The sequence below is a fragment of the Anastrepha ludens genome, chromosome 2 (genome assembly GCF_028408465.1).
Source record: "Anastrepha ludens isolate Willacy chromosome 2, idAnaLude1.1, whole genome shotgun sequence".
Lineage (NCBI taxonomy): Eukaryota > Metazoa > Arthropoda > Insecta > Diptera > Tephritidae > Anastrepha > Anastrepha ludens.
The window spans coordinates 88,208,900-88,218,530 of NC_071498.1; positions in this window are offsets into that span (position 1 = coordinate 88,208,900).

Here is a 9,631-nt window from a genome sequence, read left to right on the forward strand (position 1 = left end):
CGTCAATGGTTGTTTTTTATCGTGTTGTCGATTCAGTGCGATTGTTACACATTTTTAAATTGAATGTTGTATTGAGAACGTCAATTAAAGGAACCGCTGTGTCCAATGCAAAATTTACGTTAAAATCGCCACTTAAAATCATTGGAACTTTATTGTAATCTTTTCTAAGTATCCGCGATACTTCTGGTGTATACTTTATTAAATTTTCGTGAATGAATTCCGTGATGCTATTTATTGATTTTTTTTTCTGTCGATATTCACGACACTTTTCTGCATTATTTTTCGGCATAATTGCGGTAAATATTTAAAAATGAAAATATTTACGAATATAAAAATACACACGCGGTTGCTATTATGAGCGTCCCCAGCAAAACCTGCGTGACCGAAACTCTAACACAATTACATTTTTTTGAATGTTACAAACACATATGCACGCAGGTTTTGCTGGGGCGTGACCGAAACTCTAACACAATTACACATATGCACTCGTATTTGTTTGAAAATCGACTTTTTTTTGATTCTCCGTCACCTTTGGAAAATGTGTAAACAGTAAGCAAACTTTATTCATATATTTTTCCTCATTTTTGCATCAGTAAAACGAAACAAACGCCGTAGCCGAATGGGTTGGTGCGTGACTACTATTCAGAATTCACAGAGAGAACGTCAGTTCGAATCTCGGTGAAAACACCAGAATTAAGGAAAACTATTTTTCTAATAGCGCTCACCCCCCAGCAGGCAATGGCAAAACTCCGAGTGTATTTCTGCCATGAAAAAAAGCTCCTCATAAACATATCATAAAATAAAAAAATAAAACAACTGTATAAAAAAAATGTTTTTCTTGTGATTCGAACCAAGGATTTTGGATCGGAAACTCAAATTGCTAGCCGCTCGGCTATCCCGCCATGCTGTCGGCGCTGGCCTAAAAGTTATTTAGTTCGTCGCTACGTGTATGTGTAATATTCGTAGCCAAGAGTGTCGCTTTTTTCGTTTCACTTTTTCTCAAATCACTCCCAACGATTCTAAAGAAGTTTTCACTTCAAAAAGAAAAAAAAATATACAAGAAACTCGCAGCTTCATCACTGAACTTCGAAAATTTACGCACTATTTGTGTATTTAACCACCAGCTGGTGACGTGAAAATGTGTGTTGCAAACAGATGGCATGGATTCTGTCAGACTCTCTTCATGATTCGCAAATTTATTAAGTAAACTTAAGTGAGGCGTCTATACTAATTACACAGTGCGACAAAATGGGACGAGGGAAAAGTTAAGAACGAGCTAATTACGCAATTATGAATGAAGAACCTCAAGGTTGAACTTTTTACAGTGTGTTGAAGTATTTCTTATTTGGTATCGAGATGATCTAAATTGTTTGAAAAATAAAATTACATTTACCACAAATATTGTCTTTAGAACTCTATAATAAAATTTGTTGACGCATATTTCTTACCTGTGCGAGTCATTGTGTGCCATTTTATTTCTAAAAATATAAGGCGACGGAAGATTCAAGTATTCAAAGGAAATTTCAGTAGGTGTGTTCTCAGCCGGAATAAGTACGATAAAGGACAAAAATACACCATTTTCGTTTCTAAGACTATTAAGTGTATCGTAAACACTGCATGCGTTGGAAACAAGAACGTCGAACGCTGAAAAAATGCAGTCAGTCACATAACCACTGAAAATGTAATCGACAAGATGCTAATCAGCGGGGAAAAGTGCGAAATCATCAGTAGTTTCGCGGAAAAAATTCTCCGAATGAAAAAGCGAGACCTGGACGCAGGCACACAGCGTATTGAGGAAAATGAATCCAGGGTGGGCAACGGTTCCAAAAGGAGTTTTTTCTCCGGACCTACCATTGCTACAACGACAACTATGATGATGCATTAGACCTTTTAAAACTGCTCATCCGCAAAAAAACCAATTAAAAAAATATTTAAGAGATGCAAGCCCTGAGATGGCAGGATTTTTAGGTTAAGTGCCGAAAATTCCGAGATTGTTGGTAAATCGAATGCTCGGGATTTGTAATTTCTAAGTGGAAACAGAAAAATCCCTTTTTATAGGGAAACAAGTAAAATTCACTTTAACGCTTTTGTTTTTGTTTTCTTTGTTTATATAAAAACGTTATATATAACTTGAATAAGCTTGTCTCTGTTCTGAGAAGTGACGCTCACTTCTTGATTTTTTTAAATATCCGGGGCTAAAAAATTTATGAACTTCAAAAACAAAATTATTAAACGCAAGTAATTCACTTTTTCAAATTTTTTAAATCGTCATACTTTCACCTATCTTATCAGATATGAGCATGCCAAAGTTAAAAGAACTAATTTCACTTTAATAAAAATTAAATCTTCTCCTTCATAATTGGCGCGATAACCGCTTACGCGAGTTTGGCCGAGTTTTACAAAGCGCGTCAGTCGTTTTTTATTCGTGCTAACCGGCGCCTGTTGGACACACCAAGTGAAGACAAGTCCTTCTCCACGTGATCTTTCCAACGCAAAGGAGACCTTCTTCTTCATCTGCTACTACCAGCTGGTACCGCAACGAATACTTTCAGAGCCGAAGCGTGTGTATCCATGACGTGACCTAGCCAGAGGTGCCGCTGGATCTTTATTCGCTGCGCTATGTCTATGACGTTGTAAAGCTTGCAAGAATGAGCTGTTCCATCTACTGCGATACTCGCCGTCACCAACGTGTAAAGTTACAAAAATCTTACGCAGCATCTTTCTCTCAAACACTCCAAGCGTCGCTTCATCGGACGTTGTCATCGTCCAGGCTTCTGCGCCATACGTTAGGACGGGCATGATGAGAGCCTTGTAGAGTGTTAGTTTTGCTCGTCGAGAGAGGACTTAACTACTCATTTGCCTACTTAGTCCAAAGTAGCAATTGTTTGCAAGATAGATTCTATGTTGGATTTCAAGTGGAGAAAATTACTGATCGCCTTTCACTTGGGAGGGGCCGGAACGATTCTTCTATATATGGTTCAAGCAGCTCACAACTTCCGGGATTAGTCCAAGTATCCTCAGGGTAGCTTCCGAACACCCGTTCGGGAGTGGGCCAACGTGAGAAGGGAAAGCATCCTAGGATAGCTGGTTGTGCGTTGGGTTTGGCACCCGCCTCGGATGAGAAAAATAAAATCGCTTTAAATAAAAGCTTTGCTAGTAGAGGTTCTCAAACAATATTGATGCAATTTTTTCGAGTTCAGTCAAAATAATGAATATCTAAATCCAATGACGAATTCCCGAAAATCTCGGGATTGTAAAAATCGAAAAAAGTTACATATCTAATGGGCATACTATAAAACACTTTCAAGCACCACATTACCGATATATTTTATAAAGCCCATCGAATTTTGAAAATATAAATAAAATAAGTAAAACTTTTTTAGTTGCTGCACAGAGTTATTAGTTTGATTTCTTACAAAATAACATGAAAACATTTGTTTCGAACACAAAAATAAACTAATATAAATCTATTTTAAAACATTTGTAAATTTCCATGTATAAACATCATTCAACCCTTTTAGTCCTTTAAAGTCATTTCAGTTATTTTTAAAATAAACCAAGAAATATAAAAACACATTTTTACAAAATCTTAAATACTATATTGCCCACTGAATTAATCTTTTTTTGCTTTCTAATGCCTTGAAAACTTGAATATATTCCACTATAAAGATATGTTGCTGACCAGCAGTAAGTTGTTAATTGTAGTGATAAATTTATACTTACAAGCAAAGTAGCCATTGAAACAAGCGAAGTATTATAAATGGAGTTAACCTGGCTGGGCTTCGTTATGCAATTAATTCAGCAGCGTGAAACTTAAAGATAAAGGTTCGGTGTGGGCGTCATTGCCTATTATAAAAAAAAGAATACAAAAATAGTTCCAGGGAAATCAGGAATTACCCCAAGAAACAAAAATAGTTCCAGGGAAATCTGGAACTACCCCATCTTATAACTTTTGAAATAGCGGGAGTTTTTAGCTGCATGAGATATCGATAACTATGATTTCACAACTGAGAATGACAAACCGTGCTGACATTTCTGTTCAGTAAGGTTTAGCAAGTCATCATGAATCGTTTGACGCCACAACAATGTTTTAAAATTGAATTTTTTGGACTGATCAAATGGACCTTGTTCCCCGTAGCCGCAGGATATCATTACCAAAAAGTAAATGCCATAAAATATAGACCAGATTACAATAAAACAAAGTTCTCAAGCTCTTAAAAAATATCCGGTATATGACTGGCTATTTTGTATCCTTAATAGATAATATCTAAGTTTTTCTTTACGATGAAGCTCAAAACTGAGGTCTCAAAGTCGTGATTTGCTACATAATTTTTCTAGAGGTAAGAAGCAATGTGAAATTTAAAGCCCAATCTGCTTAAATTATTTCGCGATTTCAAGTTATTTTCATTCTTAGCTCAGTATTCAAAGCAGGTTTAATTAAAAAATGTCGGTATTTCAGATTCATTAATTTTATTAAAAAAATCCTGCTGTTGCTATTAAATAAAGGAACTGATGCGTCTATAGAAGAAGGACGCATGCGCGAAACGGCAGTACCCGCCAGCTGTTTGGTATGAGGCCTTCTGTCCCACTTTTGTAACTAAGTGAGAGTAATAAAGAAAAAAATTGCTATGAAATTTCACATGAATTTAAAATAACTGCTTCGGCTGTTATTGATATATTGAAAGAAATGTATGGCAATGAATGCCTTTTTTCAGTACGTATTTTTAAATTGGCGTAACCATTCTGAAAATCAAACTACGATTATTAGTCACGTTTTTGCTGAACATGTTGTAAGAAAAAAGGAGAAAGGACTCCAATTCTGAAAAGCAAATTGGAATCTGGGAAGCTCTTCTTGAATTTTACAAATATTTATTCTCCATACCATAGTTCATAAGTAACAGAAATGTCTAGAAGGTATTAAATGTACTTAGATTTTAAAGTAATGAGTATTTGAAGGCGACTTAAACTTCTCCAATACTTTCCAACTTTTAATGAGTCTGTTAAACTCAACCTCATTGGGTAAGGGTTAAATTAAGCTAAGTGTTTGCGACTGCTTTGGAACTTGATGTGAACTTACGCATACATACGTGTAGTCGCATTTTTGCACAAACATTCACATTCATAGTTGGAAATTGTTTGAAGGTAACAGCGACCGGCAGCGCTTGAGTATCTGTACAAATTTGTGGGTGATCGTCGTTAATCAAAGTGTAGGGCAGGCGACAAGCAACAATAAATAATTGTGTTCCATATAGGCATGAGCTCAGCAACGCTCATGCCTGACCTCCCACACACATACACACGCTTAACTCGCCCATATGGGCAATTCAACTAATAGGATCTTGTACTACCAATGTTTAATATAGGTATGAATGTTGTTTGGCAGGTTGTGTAAACATCGGCAACAACAATGTAAATAAACATGGCACTCAGCCATGCAGGACGAATGTATACACACATACGAATACGTATAAATAAATATGAACGGGTAAGTGCTGCGTGTTTGAGGTTTAACCGCACGGCGAGTGTGATTAAATTCGCAGATTAGTCGAAACCGCTGCCAACCAAACGTCTAAGAAGCAGATACACTAACACAACTGTTCAAGAAGCATACACATATTCATACATTCATACATACATATGCACGCACTTGCTGTTATAATGCACACTATCCCTTGGGTACCTACTCGTTTTGCTCATCCTTGCACCGCTTCCAATCCTTATCGGCAGTTTAACCGCACGTAAGCTCAGATTATAGCAAAAAACTTGCAGCTATTTAATTGTACTATGACTGGGAGCAACACAATAAAATATCTGGAGGGGCATATACAAGTATGTATAGATGTCTATGCATGGTACATATAAGTACTTGCAGCAACGTTCACACTTGCTTGAAAATACCCTGCAGGGAAGAACTAAACTAGTATAGTGTGATATGGTACTGAATAGAAAAAATCATACTATCTTTTTTTTATTGATCAGAAAATTTATGGCTAATCTAGGAAGCAATAATGAATCATGATGATTGGAGGTATTATGTACAAGAAGATATTGAGATATGTACGGAGATGCTTGCCTCCCAACGGACACGTCACCGGGGTGCGGATCGGGGAAAGCTCCGCAGATATGGAGGACAGGTGGAAAATACCACTCGCTGACCAAAGCACCTACTTGGAGGTACTGATGGAATTCTATAACCAAGACATGGCAGGGAGCAACCTACTTGACTGATATTTGAATCGCTAACGAATCATCAACCTCGGATATCAAACACAAAGCAACAGTCGACGACCTTTGGTTCTATTAAATATATATTGTATATCTATATATATATAAATATACAATATATCCTGAAATATATATATATAAATATACAATATATCCTGAAATATATATATATATTTATATATATTAGGGCGGGTCGATTTAAAAATCGCTCATTGTTCTGTAAAAATCGTTTTCTAGTGATCAAAATAAGAAACTTTGCCGAAGGAACCATACCTTTAAAACGTATTCTGATGTCCCCCAATTTGGGTCGAACGAAAAGTCCCACTTTGACCCATTTAGAGTGCTCCAATCGAGTCCAAATGTATGACCGACCCCCACTAACTTTGGACGGCCGATCCACCCATGCCAGTTGCACACCTCCTGGAACTCCCCTGGGGGATTCCCCATACAATCATTTCAAAATATCACCATTTTTGGCCTTTACATGAGAAAAGAAACTAAAAAGTTCGACCCAAATTGGGGGACATCAGAATTCGTTTTAAAGGTATGGTTCCTTCGGCAAAGTTTCTTATTTTGATCCCTAAAATATGATTTTCACAGAGCAATGGGCGATTTGTTTGCCTCCCCACAAATCGATATATATAATATATATATATATAAACATATAGTGTTAAACATGCGAATAAGATCCCGCCGTCGTAAAAAAGGTTTCTCTGCTGATACTATTTTTGTTTTCGCTCTAGTAATACTCGTATGCTGGTAATTTGAAGGGGTATATGTGAGGTATCGATCGCAGTAGTTGACTTTCGTTTGAAGTCTAGCAATCCTTTATCTGACGTCAAAAATGTCTATGTCGTCCCGAAAAAAACAGTATTTGCGGGAAGTCGTCCTTCATTATTACCTTTGAAAAATGGCAGCTGAAACGTGTCGTATATTGATCAATATTTGGGGTAATCACGCCCGATCAAAAAAAATTAGTAAAAAGTGGTTTCGACGCTTCTAAAGTGACAATTTCGACGTGAGTGATAAAGATCGAACAAACGAAAGGGCACCTGTATGCCACATCAATTGAAGGAGAGGGATATCGAGAGACGTTTGGTGACGCGTGAGATGCGTCTTGAACGGCAGAAAAGAAAAGGTATTCAGCATCGAATCGTCACTGGCGATGAAAAATGGATCTATTAACCCTAAGCGTCAAAAATTTTGGAGCCTGCCATCGCCTGCGAAAAAAAATATTTATGCTTCAAAGGTTATGTTGTGCATCTATTGGGATCAAAGGCGTGCAATCTATTATGAAATCCTTAAACCATCTGAAGCCATTCCTGGCGATCGTTACCGACTGTACCTAATGCGTTTGAATCGAGCTAGCCATGATTTTGCTGCATTACAACGCCAGGGCACACGTCGCTAAATAGGTCCAAAAATCCAGAAATAATTATTGGAATAATTTGCATGAAATTTATTCACTCGCACCACAAGTCAGTGAGATTAGAGATTAGGATTTGGGATTACTACACTAATTCAGCTTAAGCTTTAAAACGTAAAAGAAATAATTTTTATACAAGGTGAAACAACATTAATCACCTTATGAGAAGACTTATAATTTTTTGAATTTGGCGTCGTACGTCAATTATATTTAACACTTGTGAACTACACAGCTGCAGTATACACACAGACAAGCAATGAAGGTTGTAAAGGTCAAAATAAAGATTTGCAACTCTCCAACTCATTTTTTGATTTAATAAAAAAGTTACTCAAAAAAAATTTAGATGATTAATTTTTCACCACTTTTTGCTCTTCACTTACAGAAAAATCGGGTAGGCAAGCTTTTACGGAAGGGTCGATTAAATTTGATTTTCCTCTGTGTGTTGTAGAAGTTTCATTAAGATGAATGAAAACTTGGTGTCGATATTATCGTCGCTCATAAAAAACATACAGACTGTAAAGCATTAACTTTCTCTTTGACACACTCCTACTAGACTGAGTCTACGTAAATTTTCAATTTCAATTTAAATTTTCGACACCCATGGAACATCAAAATTTCTATGCGGTTTTTGGGTAACAATCATAATATCAGAGTAAATATTAGTACATACAAAGCGCAGTTCAAAATAAGCAATACTGGCGTTTTATTAATGTTTTTAATGGCACCATCTTCTTAATGCGTTGGAATTTATATTCCTAGCTGACTTCCAGTGAAAGTGGTGACGTTGCGAAGTTATTGCGTCTAAAGCGTCAGTATGTTTGAGTCAACGGTACAAAAATTAGTTTCGAACAAAAAACTAATATCAAATTTTGCTTTAAAAACGGTAAAACATTTACCGAACCATTTGAATTGATGAAAACAGTTTATGGCGATGATTCGAAATTATTCGTAAATTTATCAAAAAAGAACCGAAATCATCGTTGGAGGAATGGAATCGGAGTTGAATATCTCCAAAACATCGATTTATCGCATTAACTGATCATTTGGGCTTGCGAAAGGTCTGTGCACGTTTCATTCCGCAAAAGTTAACTGAGGACCAAAAATTGCTCAGAACTCAACATTCGAAAGATTTTATTAAAGAGGCGAGCTAAGGCGAGAATTTTCTTTACAACATTGTAACTGGTGATGAAACGAGTTGTTTCAGACATGAAGCGGAAACTAAGCGTCAAAGTGCCGAATGGAAGAACCAAAGCGAGCCACCACGTAAAAATTAGCGTTAGGAGAAGTCAAGAAACAAGACGACGGTCATTTGTTTTTACGATCTCAAGGGAAATGTCAACAAGGAGTTCCTGTCGATTGGCCAAACCTTCACTGCAATTTTCTATCTTGACGTTTTGAAGCATTTGTTGCATCGCATTCGTCGAATTCGCTCTGAACACCGCGAAGAAGGAAGCTGGCGGTTATAGCATGATAATGCACCTTCTCATCGATCCACTCTTGTTACTGATTTTTTAACTAGAAATCGTATTTTAACTATCAATGACTCATCGTATTCACCTGATATGGCTCCCTGTGACTTCTACTTGTTCGGAAAATTGCAATTGGTTATGAAAGAAAACGCTTTGCGTCCGTAGAGGCCATCCAAAAGGATTGTACCGACGTCCTGAAGGACATTCCGGCCAATGACCTGAAACACTCTATCGAAAGCTTTTAGATCAGAACAAGGCTCCTATCGTTTCTATTTTAACTCAGTCTTGTTTATTTTGGCCTTCACCTTGTATGTACTTTAATGAATGTATTTTGTTTGAGAATATATAGTAAGCTTTACCCGTGCTGTTGAACCAGATTTCAATTAAGAAAAGCACTTCAATTGAATAAAACACGGGCTCGCCAAGAGAGTGCTTTCGCGAAAAAATCCTTATAGCAATCATAAACATAAAATATGATTCCAAATTTCATCAGCATTCATTTTATTTATGT